The sequence below is a fragment of the Rhipicephalus sanguineus genome, chromosome 2, assembly GCF_013339695.2.
Source record: "Rhipicephalus sanguineus isolate Rsan-2018 chromosome 2, BIME_Rsan_1.4, whole genome shotgun sequence".
Lineage (NCBI taxonomy): Eukaryota > Metazoa > Arthropoda > Arachnida > Ixodida > Ixodidae > Rhipicephalus > Rhipicephalus sanguineus.
The window spans coordinates 4,083,166-4,096,220 of record NC_051177.1 but is presented as its reverse complement, the minus strand read 5'-3'; positions in this window follow the sequence as shown (position 1 = coordinate 4,096,220).

The following is a 13,055-nucleotide window of genomic DNA, read 5'->3' as shown; positions in this document are numbered from 1 at the left end:
CGTTTTAAAAAGACTTCTTGTAAAAAACGTTTTTTCAACGTCTTCTAAAAAACTTCTCGTGGAAAACGTTTATTCAACGTTGCATAATATACCTAGATGTCTGCATACCTTTTTAGTCGTTTCAAGAAGTTTTTTAGAGGTTTTGTGTTTCGTGGGAACGTTGGGCGTTACCTACTATAAGCACCGCGGAGAAGGTCCCTCCGCTCATAAAAGCGTCTACTGAACACGACGACATCGCAGGAAGTAACAAAAGCGCAACGACTTGCATATGAATCACCTTCTACAACACTCTTACACAACGCGACCACGTCGACCACGTCCCCACGGGCAGAGGCGGTTCTCGCGAACGCACACAGCTCACAGTCATAACCAACATCCACCACGGAGAACAAACCACCATAGAGTTTTCACAAGATAGTGAGAAACTCTACGGTAACCAACGTTCTAGAAACGTTGACGGTAACCACATTACCTAAGCCGCCTAAAAAAATTTCCAGCCGAGCTACTCTGCCGCCGCCTACTTATACGCTTCAAGCCAAGTCAAGCCAGTTTTAAGCGGCTATATGGGTGCGCCGAACGCTTTTGCCACATTTTGTCTCCTGAGCCCTGGGCGTAGGAGACACTGCTAACACTGCCAAGGAAAAATAAGGAGAGACCCTGACGTCACATTCGTGAGGCCTCCACATCGCAAACATCCGCATCGCCTCCTAGCGAAGCAGCCTCGAAACATTTCGCGATTTCCGTCGTGTCGGGGAGAGTATTTCGGCCGCGCGTTAAAAAAGTCACGTGGTACACAGAGCTGCTCCGCGCGCGGCGGTCGCGGTTGCCTAGACGACGAAGACGCGGCCGCGGCGGCACTCCGACCGTCGTTGGGTTCTGCGGCAGTGCCATGTTTCCTTTGGTATTACAAAGTATTCAGTGGGCATTGCGATGAAGCAGTGACTGCATGAGCTGCACGTCACAGCGCACAAATGCAACATTCAAGGGTAAAATTTAGCACAGCTTCACTGACTTGGCGTCGCGAAGACTGATGAAACTGCGGAGCTGGTGCCTTTTCCTTGGCTTTGGGGTGCGTTTTTTACTAAGTACTATTTTAGCTGTCGATACAGCGATGATAATATGACGCCGCTAAACGGTCCGTGAGCTCCTGCTTTGGCCACTCGCAAGTCAGGATCGGATTCCCTTCGTTGCTGGGCGGCCGACGTCTCTCTTCCCGACGAGTTTTGTCGTGCAGTTGCGGCGACACGCCTCTCTCACTCGAAACTCGGGGTCGGCCCGTCATCGTTGGGCCCATATGCTCTAGCGAATTCCCATCATATTTCCCGCCGCGCCGCTTCTTCTCCCGAAGACAGAACCTTGTTCGTACTCGCCATACTCGTCGCCGAACGTCGTAATGCTCTGCGCCGACAGTGCACGCTTTTGTACTGCTTTGTTCACTCAGAATTTATACTTGCAGCAACAACGAAATGAAACAATGTTAGTGCAAGGTGTGCGGCCTAGAGGTAGGGGGCACTCTTGTAAGCTCAGTGCGAGCAGTCCGGCCGCATTAGAATTAACACCACAATTAAAGCACGATATGCAACACGTACGAACTGACGGTCGGATGTCAACAAGCATGCACGCTAGCAATAAACAAAGATAATGATGTGCGTCTATCCTGGCCTCTCCTAACTCCATCGCACAGTAGTCAGGGAACACCAAGCCCAGCTTTTTACTCTGCCGAAATAACATAACACTACCGCAGAAGGGGAGCGCATACTATCGATACGATGGCCGGAGCCACCGCGCCTACGCGTCTCCGTCTCGCCGGTCTCGCTCGCCTGGCAACGGCCAGACCCCCGCCAGAGGGCCGCACCGGCCGCACTTTTTTAACGCGCGGCCGAAATACTCTCCCGTCGTGTCGTTTGCAAGCGCATGCGCGATTCGAGCCTTTTTTTTTTTTCGTCGTGCCAGCGGCGCCGCGGCGCAGTCGATTCACGCATGCTGCTCCTTGTGTGTGTTCATTAGGAAAGCTACGCAATGCCCAGCTGTTGCGTATACCCAGTGCAAATCGCGTGCACTGCGGACAGTACCAACGTTCTATAAACGTTGGACAGTACCGGGTGTCACTTTTCATGTGTACGTACACGTTCGCTTCATTGCTGATCACTAATGCATGGTATTTGCATGCGAAGCTCTCGGATGTGCGCTCTGTTGCTTCTTACTCATTGTGTCAACTCAGAACACACGTGAACTTTTGTTTTTGGCGTCTGATGCGCCGTACATAACATGCGCCGAAGGCATCGTACGTTTTTAGAGGCTGTGTCGTTCAACGAAAGAGCAATAAACTTATGTTGTTATCGGACTACGTGATGTATGTATTGTGCGGTGTGCGCTCGCTGCGTGCTTGTTGTTGTGTGCGTACTGGAATTACAAACTTTACGTGCACGATCGCGTATACAATACAGCGGTGTCCTCTTTTCGACGTGAAGTTACGTCAGCTATAGGTTGGCGTTGCGCCGAATAGCTACTACGCTCACTCCATATACACGAACAAAGAACCGCTAATCCGGCAACAGATCAGGAAATCGGGCTACGAGAAAGAGAAGGCCTAACGCCCAGCAGAACGCGTAAGTTACTGCTAGGTGAGTTCGAATACGATGATGCAGGGGCTGAACGTTTTTGATCACGGCACGTACCGGTATTCTGTACTGTTGCACAAAAACGCTCCACGCAGCACGCAGCACTCGGGCCTGCCACGCACGAACAGCCTGGTAAACGTCTGCTTGCAACATTTTACTGCGTGCGAACCGCACAATACGCGCTAAGTTTACGCCGGGACTACAAATCTGCGCAGAAGTAATCACCACGGAGAGCACGCCGCGGGGCGTCTGCTGTTTTGTTTGCCCCATAAATCTGACGTAACTTCCGCCATACTTTTCGCAATGCATTGAAATATGATAGGGCCTCTTTTTAGTATTCCTTCCTCCATGGGCGATTTAGTGGAGGCTCGCATCGGCTATGCCAGTGCTGCAGTGCACAAAACTTCGTTGAATTGATTTAAAAAATGAGCCTGGGTCCGCGGATCAAGTTCGTTCAACTGAAAAATTCACTATTCTGAAATTCGTTCAACTGAAAGATTTTTGCATAGAATGCATAAGAAAATCGCCGGGGATTTTCTAAAAGTTCGTTATTCTGAAATATTCGTTAAACCGACGTTCGTGCAAGTGAGAGTTTACTGTATATGCAAAGGCATGCGCGGAAAGCAAGGAATACATCGAACAGATAACGTTTTGTGCAATGCAATACATAGGTATAGGCATGCGCAAAAGGGCAGACTCACAACGATCGGATATACCATCTTAATCACAACCTACGATGCAAGAACGTGCTCTCTGCCTGCGAAAGGAACAATGAAGTGTCACTAATGCATAATAAACCTCGTGCTTTTATGTGAAAAGCTTCCAACAGTTCTCGAGCAGTGGTGTCCCTGCTTCACCCCAGAATCTGAATTTTATGCAGATACGGCTCACACTTGTCGGAATTGCAGTGGGCCGGTAAAAGTGCCCCATCTTTACCTTTTAGTGACAGCTCGTGTTTCCACGCATGCTCATTCACGCACCTTCCCGTCTGGCCGACATATGTCTTGCCGCAGGACAGCAGAAGTTCGTAAACAACACCGGTGGCACATTTTGTGTATGAGTTTGCGTGCTTCTTGCCACAGCCACGTTTTTTGTTCCCGTCATATAGTATACGCGGGCAAAGCTGACATAGCTTCCGGGGCGCGGAAAAAAACAAATGACACGCCGTGCCTGTTTGCAACCTTCTTGAGGCAGGGGCGGATCCAGGTGCCAACTTTGGGGGCGGGGGGGGGGGGGCGGTTCCTTCATCTGACCGGGGGGGGGGGGGGTTGGTAGGGTAAGGATGAGGAGAGACAGGCACTGCAGGCAGGCGGGGGGGAGGGCTGACACATGCTCTGGGGGGGGGGGCGATCGCCCCTACCGCCCCCCCTCTGGATCCGCCACTGTCTTGAGGTTGTTGAAATCCGGTGCATATACGGGACGACCTCAGGTCTCACCGTTCTCCGCTCTTGCTCAACCTCAGCACTGGGGTGTTCCCATTTGAACTTCTAGAGGAGCGACTCGGCGACGGCGTTAAACATGAACCGACTAGCCCAACAACGTGTGCTTCTGGAGAAACCGCTGGTTTCACATTTGACTCTCCGCATGTGCGTGTCTGTAAAAAGCACTTCGATGAGAGTGACATTGTTCGCGTGCACCAATGGCTAGTCGGAGGTGGTACGTTGTAACGCCGCAGCGCGATGTTCCGAAACTTTTGTGGACGCTGTGCCGAAAATTTTCGACGGCCTCCCAGCGTATTTGTCTAGCGCGAAAACGTCGAGAGCTCGCCCGCCTACACAACAAAAACGTAAAAGATACACACAAAGTATGTGCTGTGCATGTGTATCAGAGCAAACATCTGAACTAAATAAAACTATTTAGTTCCGAGTGCCGGTATCATAATTAAAGTTTTCATAAGAAAGCTCTTACGAACGCTTCTTGCGAACTGCCAGGAAATGTTAATATGTCTGTTGAGCGTTTCGTACGCTTGGCGCAAAAACCTCTGGCCAGGAAAGTGCTGCGCCTGTGATTCCAATAACACAGTGATCCTTTTTTCACGCACGTGCAAAGCAATTATGACTCCGCTGATGTTCACAATGCTTTTGTTTCTAAGGCAGGGGCGGTTCAAACCGCCCCGAAATTTTCAGTTTTGCTTGCGTATATACAGGGTGTCCCAGCTATCACGCAGCACGATTTAAAAAAAAGAGGAACGGCGTTACGCGAATCAAACCTACAGCCAGGCACGTAGGCAAGGGGGGGGGGGGCCCGGGGGGCCCGGGCCCCCCCCCCCCCGAAATTCGTCCAGCCTTTTATGTTCCCGGGCAATTTTTGATTTCTTTTTGCCATGAAAAGACTTTCGAATAATTAGGCCTTGGGCCCCCCCCGAAAAAAAATTCTGGCTACGTGCGTGCCTACAGCATATTGTTTCTAGTACACTAGAGTAGCCACTGCTATTTTTTTCGTTAATGAGGTTTAATTAATTAGTCATAATTATATTTCTAACTCGACAAGTACTCGCCTAATTGTCAAAATGTCAATGAGGCGTATGTAGGCATGTTCAAATGGCATCTAACTGCGCTACTTTCAACAACGTGCTAATTGCGCGCCCATTTTTTCCGCTTGATCAAGAAAGCCCGCGAAATATGAAAAGTGACACGTGACTAGAGTGTTGCGCGCGTCGGGAACCAGCGCCCTCAAACAGGCTCCCTGTGAGGTAGACAGTATCAAGGAAAAAATGCAGAAAGAAAAAAACGCATCGCCCTATCTGCCACTCCCCGGCCTAGAAACGCACCGCTTGGTTTTACAGAGTCAGGCTGTAATCAGAACACCTGCCGCGTTATCAATGAGAATAGTCGGCCGTGAGATATGGATGATGGCGGCGTACTATCGAACGGATTGAATCCCAGCGAAATTGCACGCATATCGCTGGCGCCCGACCTGTACCCTTGCCAAAATGCTGAACGCTGTCTTTCGCAACAGGCAACAGGCAAAGCGGTTGTTTGCAGTAAGCTTATTTGAGGGCGCTGGTTTCCTTTGCGGGTGGGAGCGTAGTCACGTGTTATTTTTCATATTTAGCGGGCTTTCTTTATCAGCCGGAAAAAATGAGCGCGCAATTAGCACGTTGTTGGAAGTAGCGCAGTTAGATGCCATTCGAACATGCCTACATACGCCTCATTGACATTTTGACAATTAGGCGAGTACTTGTCGAGTTAGAAATATAATTATGACTAATTAATTAAACCTCATTAACGAAAAAAATAGCAGCGGCTACTCTAGTGTACTAGGAACAGTATGCTGTAGGTTTGATTTGCGTAACGCCGCTCCTCTTTTTTTAAATCGTGCTGCGTGATAGCTGGGCACCCTGTATACACGCGCACATACAAACGCACTCACGAACATACATAAAGTATGGTTGAACCCCCCCCCCCCCCCCCCGAAAAAATGTCTGGCTACGCCCCTGTTCTAAGGTGTGAGCAACAGTCATTCCGGAAATACAACCGCACCTGTCAATGAGCGACTCTCCTATTGATAAAATAACTGTAGCATAAACATACATTATCGAGGGTGAACAGCGCAACGGCAACATAAGAGAGAAAACATGACGCGAAAAATCGCAACTCGCACGAGCAACCACTTCAGATAAAACTAACACTTGCTATATTTAGGTTGAAGCATCGCCGGCGCACATTCGGTAGGACGATTACCAATATACTTAACGCTGTAGCACGTTTATTGTAACCCTTTAAAAACTAACAAGCGCATAGCAGCTGCGCTGTCAAGCTGCTATCCGCAGCAATAATTCCGGCGCTCTCGTTTTCGGTCTCCCCAGAGGCTCCCCCTCTAGTGGCGCCGCGGCGGCAGCCATGAGCACTAGGCGCGCGACGCAGTATCCGCTCCACGCGGCAGGCCGCACCGTGTGTTTTTCATCGAGCGGCCGTGGTTCAGCTTTCCATTGTGGTCTCTAAAACACGAGGCTTCATGTAGGCTCGTGCCCAAACGTACACCTAGGGGTCAGGGGCGTAGCCAAGGGGGGGTTGGGGGGGTTCAAACCCCCCCGAAATTTTTCAGTTTTGCTTGCGTATATAGGCACGCACACATACAAACGCACGCACGAACATACATAAAGTATGGTTGAACCCCCCCGAAAAAAATTTCTGGCTACGCCCCTGCTAGGGGTGGATATATCTCCACATTCAATCAGAACATGCTCCGCCGTTTCCCTATCGTTCCCGCAGCATGTGCATTGTTCTTCTTCTTTACTGAATCTCGCTTTATAATCTACGCGATCTCGCCTCAAACAGTAAAGCGCTTCCCCTTGCATTATCGTAAAATGCCTCCCTCCTTATTTCATTTTTGCCCTTTCGGTAGTTAATCAAAACCGGTTTTTTCTACATAGCTGCCGTCCAGTAAATCCTCTCCGCCTCTCTGACTTTTCGCTTAACGCTCTTTGTTGACATATTGCTTACACTACCAGCCGTATATTTAATAATGAGCCTCCTAGTTCTTTTTCTCCACTGTGTGCCAACGCTCTTCCTATACCAATAACGGAACACCTTCTCTGCCCATCTACTCTCCTTCATATTTCTTAGCCTCTTTTCGAACCTTATTTTGCTCTGAGCTTCCTTCGCCTCAAAGCCTGCCCATCCCATATCGCCCTTTACAGCCTCATTTGTCGTCTTCCCGTGAGCCCCCAACGCGAGGCGTCCCACAGTCCTTTGATTTACATCCATTTCCGATTGTACCTCTGCCCTCATGCACACCACTGAGTTCCCAAAAGTAAGCCCCGGACCAATTACACCTTTCCACAGACCTCGAAGCACCTCGAGCGTACCTATTGTACCCCCAAAACGCTCTGTGCTTCATTATTACAGCATTCCTCTTTCCTTTTGCTGCCGAGCCTTTATCCTGTACCTCCATGTATCTGCTCATGTAGCTGGATGGATGGATGCTATGAGCGTCCCCTTTAAAACGGGGCGGTGACATGTCTGCCACCAGGCTCGAAGAAAAAAAAAAAAAAAAAAAACCCTTCCTTGTTTCATGTTGGCCTAATACCTTATCTACATTGATTAAATCTATGTTATTATACCAAAAAATATAAATTCACGGTCCATCTCTCTGCCTCTTAAGGCAGAATGACCTTATTTTTCCGCCATTATTTATTTTTTGTTCTTTATCTCTACTTTTCTGCCACCAATACTCTAACCGTCTCTTACTTATTTCTATCGCGGACGTGTTCAGCTTTCCATTGTTGTCCCTAAAACCCAAGGCTTCATGTAGACTCGTGCCCACACGTATACCTGGGTGAATATCGCCACATTCAATCAGTACATGTTCCATCGTTTCCTTAGTTCCCCCGCAGCATGTACATTGTTCTTCTTCGTTACTAAATCTCGCTTTATAACTACGCGTTCTAAGGCAGCCCGACCTTGCTTCAAACAGTAAAGCGCTTCCCCTTGAATTATCATAAAACCTTTCCCTCCTTATTTCGTTTTTCCTTTTCGGTAGTTACTCAGAGCCGGCTTCTTTTCCATCGCTGTCATCCAATAAGTCCTCTCCGCCTCTCTGACCTTCCGCTTAATGCTCCTTGTTGCCATATCGCCCGCACTGCCAGCCGTATATTTACTGGTGAGCCTCCTAGTTCTTTTTCTCCACTGCGTGTCAACGCTTTTTCTATACAAATACCTGAAAACCTTCTCTGCCCATCTACTCTCCTTCATTTTCCTCAGCCTCTCTTCGAATCTCATTTTGCTCTGCGCTTCCCTCACTTCAAAGCCTGTCCATCCCATATCACCCTTTACCGCCTCATTTGTCGTCTTCCCGTGAGCGCCCAACGCGAGGCGGCCCACCGTCCTTTGATTTACATCCATTCCTGATTGCACCTCTGACTTCATGCACACCACTGAGTTCCCAAATGTAAGCCCCGGAACCATCACACCCTTCCACAGCCCTCGAAGCACCTCGTACCTATTGTATCCCCATAAAGCTCTGTGCTTCATAATTGCAGCATTCCTCTTTCCCTTTGCTACCGATGCTTTCTCTTGTACCTCCATATATCTATCCCCCTCATTTACCCATACTCCGAGGTACTTGTACTCGCTTACCCTCGGTATTTTTTGGCCCTGTATAAAGACCGTATGGTCTCCGTGATCATTGAATACCATCAATCCACATTTTGTTGCACTAAATCCTAGTCCTAGAGCCTCACACTCCCTTCCGCATATATCTGCCAGTCGCTGTATATCATCTTGACTGTCCGCAAATAAGACAATATCATCAGCATAAAATAGACCTGGGAGCTTCTGCTCAACCATCGCTCCGACCTGTTTGTGTGACAAATTAAATCCAATGTTGCTACCTTCTAGCGCTTTTTCCATCCTCGCCATGTACAGCATGAATAACAGCGGGGACAAAGGGCATCCCTGTCTCAGCCCCTTGCTAATTTCAACGCTGTCCTTGCTACTTATTCCTTCCCATTCTATACAAACTGTATTTCCTCGGTATATTTCCCTCAAAGCTGTACACAGTCGTCACCTATGCCCACTTCCTTCAATATATCCCACAAAATTTCCTGATTAACGTTGTCATACGCCCCGGTGATATCTAGATAAGCTACGTATAAGGGCCTGTTTTCTATTTTAGATATTTCTATACACTGGGTAAGAACAAACAGATTATCGTCTAACCGCCTGTCGATTCGAAATCCATTCTGAAGTTCTCCCAAAATATCATTTTGTTCTACCCACGCTTCTATTTTTAATTTTAATGCCTGCATCGCCAACCTGTATAGCACCGATGTAATTGTTAGCGGTCTATACGAGCGAATGTTATCCTTTTCTCCCTTGCCTTTATAGATTAAGTTCATTCTACTTTTTCTCCAACTGTCTGGTATTTCACTCTCCTGTAAGCACTTTTCTACGGCTTTCAGCAGTGCTTCTTTAGTGTTATGTCCGAGTTCGTTAATGAGGCTGACGGGAACCCCATCTAAGCCCGGAGTAGTGCGCTTAGGAATTTTTCCTTCGGCCTTCTTCCAATTGAAATTCTCTAGTACTACATCTTCGTCGGTTGCACTCCTTTGCGTACTTTTACTCACCGGGGGGAATCCCCTGGGGGACCTTTTTAAACGAATCGGCTGTTATCTTTCGGATGTAACCTAGCGCTTCATATCCTTCCAATTTATTTCCTCCTTCATCTACCATATGTTGTTGCATTGTGACAGACTCCCTACCCAGCGCTTTTAGGTGGCTCCAAAATATCCTAGGCGCGGCCTTCTTCTTTTCGCGAATCTCTGTCATCCAGCGTTCACTTTCACCTTTAATTTTTGCCTCGACTAATTTCTGCACAATGGATTTTTGCTCTAAATATATTTCCCATATTTGGTTGACTTCGTCCTGTGGCCGCTTCTCCTTTTTTGCCTGTCTGTGCTCCCGTGATGCCTGACGTCGCATCTCGATCGCTTCCCGGATTTCTTTGTTCCACCAACTTTTTGGCTTTTTCTTGACAGGCAGCGCCGTCTCTGGCATAAAAATACAAACTGGGTGCAAGCAACGCGCGTTTTCCTTTCTCTCCAACGCGCTGCTGCTCGCTTACGTGCACGTGCAGAGCTCTCGCGATGCACTTGCTGCGCCTCACAATGTACCGCCTGCAGTGCGGCTTCAAAAAGATCTTCAAGCTGGACAGGCACTTCCGAAAAGCGAACCTATTAAAAGGAGAAAAGCTCGTCAATCACATTTACGGTGAAGAGCAGACGATCGACGACAACGACGCCCGAATCAAAGCGAAATGCATTTCCCACTCGCGATTACACCGTGTAGGACGTATACTTCGAGGCAGAGCCATATATACCCTTCGGGAGAGTTTGGCGATTCTTTCATCTCGCCGCTCTGCGCTGCCCGCGCGTACGGGCTTTGTGCTGCACCTAGGGTTATCAAACCCACGTTTCCTGACAACCTGCCTCGAGTAGAGGTGTGCGCCGCCGCCGTTAGTCTTTTCTTTTGATTCGAATAGGGAATCTGGAAATAAAATACAGCACTTCGCCGGAGGAGCTCTTCTCGATGTGTCCATGTAATGAACAGTCCATTTCAGCGGCTGCTGAATAGAGGGAGCTCGGCGAGAAGCGCGCCCCCTGTTTCCGGTTCTTGTTCTGTAGCGCCATCATGACATCACGAAGCTTTGAAACACTCTCTACACAAATGATAGGGACCGAATGCGCTTCAATGCAACGAACGCAGCCCTGAGAGTTCCGAATTCGGTGCACATGTCTTTTGATCGTGTTGGAAATCGATTCAGGTTTAATGCGGCCGCTCGTCTAACGCAGCTGTAAGGTCGGTATTCCCTGCATCGTTCTCAAACATCTGGGACACATTCATATGCAAATTCAGACTTGAAAAGTTTCTGTTGCTGTGCATTTCGTCCACTCTCTTCTTACGCTAGGAGTGTGCTGGCGGGTTCGGTATGGTGACGTGGTCAAGAGCGAGGTGACATCACGGCTCACCGCTTTTTCGAATCACTGAATGCGCTCTGCCGAAATGGACTGTGGACATCTCCTTTGGATGAACGCATCGAGAATAGCTCCCCAGAAGTTATAGTATATTTTTCTTCTCCAGAAATATCATGAGTGTTTCTTGACCTTAACGCTGCCGCGTCCTCCAACCTTAAAGGGCCCCTCACCAGGCCACATAGCAAATTTTAGTTAGACGCTGGAAGTTGTTGTGTGCCGAATGAAGAGCAGTATGCCGAAAGAATTTTTCAAATCGGTTCGTTACGAGCTGAGAAAAACAATAATTTGTAGCGGCGCGAAACCATGATAGACCATGATGCGAGGAGGCGAGTTTCAAACCCTTGCCACTCGCCCCGTGTAGCCTTAGCAAGCCAAATCCTTTCCCTGCCCTCTTCACTTGACACATACGCATGAACACGTCATCCGCATGCATGGTCACGTGCGCATGACGTGCCCGAACCAGCCCGTGCACGCGAGCGGCGTTGCACGGCCGCTACCTTTCTTTAGGGGCGTAGCTCCTCTTAGTCTAACCTTGTCACGTCTCCGTTGTCCGGCGTAAACGGCAGTATCTCTGTCCGGCGTAAACGGCAGATGGCGCTGTCTCATAGAAGTACATACAAACTGCAGTTCAGGGACGATATTCTAGATGGCGCTGTACACAATCTGTGTCGTCATCACCATTTCTCGTCTCATTTCTTAGATGGCGTTGGTCCAATAGAATTGTGTGCAATATGGCGCTTGTGTGAATCGACACTAGATGGCGCTAGAAGTGCCGCTGCTCTCCGATTGGCTGCTGCGCGGGGATGCGCGGGGAGCGAGCGCCTCTCTCATTCTCCTAGGCGCTGCGCCGTGCTCCCGACCGGGCTGCAGAAATTAGGCGCCTTTTCCTCTTCAAACCACTACCACCACCATTCTCCTGGATCGTCGCCGTACGTGTCGGATCGTTGGTGGAGCATGAACGATGCGCAGCGGCGAGCGCTCGCTTGGCGGCAGCAAGGCGCATCCCGAGACGGTGCGCGCCAAGGACGCCGCTGCGAAACGGGCTCAACGAGAAGCCGATCCCGAGACCATGATTGCTTCAGGAGCTTCGCCCAAGCTCTTCATCATTCAACCGTGGATATGCTGTAATTTTTTTTATGTAGCGGCCGTGGGCGTTTTGTCGGCGTTCTCTGCGGTGTACTGCCTGTTTCTGCGGGACGGGCATGAAAGTTGCGACATTTGTACGGGCACGAGAGTGGCGGTATCGTGAGCCAGTGCCGCATTAACGTTTACTTGGACGCGGTAGAATAAATGAACATAATGAGTGCTTGAACGCGCCAGAACATTACTTTCGTTTCCAGGGCTGGCGTCTGCTCGATGCGCTAACCGCGGGGACACGAACGCATGGGAAAGGGAGGCACATTAGCCCCGCATCTCGCTGCAATTCACGAAAAAAAAAATGAAAAAGACGCACACATTCCCTTTGTGTGTCTCATTATTTCTCTCAAGTTTTATTAATCTATTCAAGCAACAAATTACAAAAACTACATATGTCATGTCAAATAATTATCGCAGTGTCACGTGCTACTGTTGGCGACGTCAGAGCACAGTCGTTTACGTAGAGGAGCGACGTCACAGCACTACCATCTACGTGGTGGTGGTAGTGGTTTGAAGAGGAAAAGGCGCCTAATTTCTGCAGCCCGGTCGGGAGCACGGCGCAGCGCCTTCTACGTAGGGCCATTTTCTCATGTACGTCATCCCCTCATTCTCTAAAGCGCGCGCCCGCGAGAGGAAGGGCAAGCAGCGTTCACCTTGAAATTTGACCCATTTCCGCGGCGCGTAGCGTTGCAAATTTTGGCAGACGTGATCGTTAACGCCCAGTGTATGCATTGCGCTCGTTAGCTCAAAATTGTCAAACCTGGTGAAGGGCCCTTTAAAGGGCGACGACCGAACTCGCTGCATAGCATATTCTTGGAGTC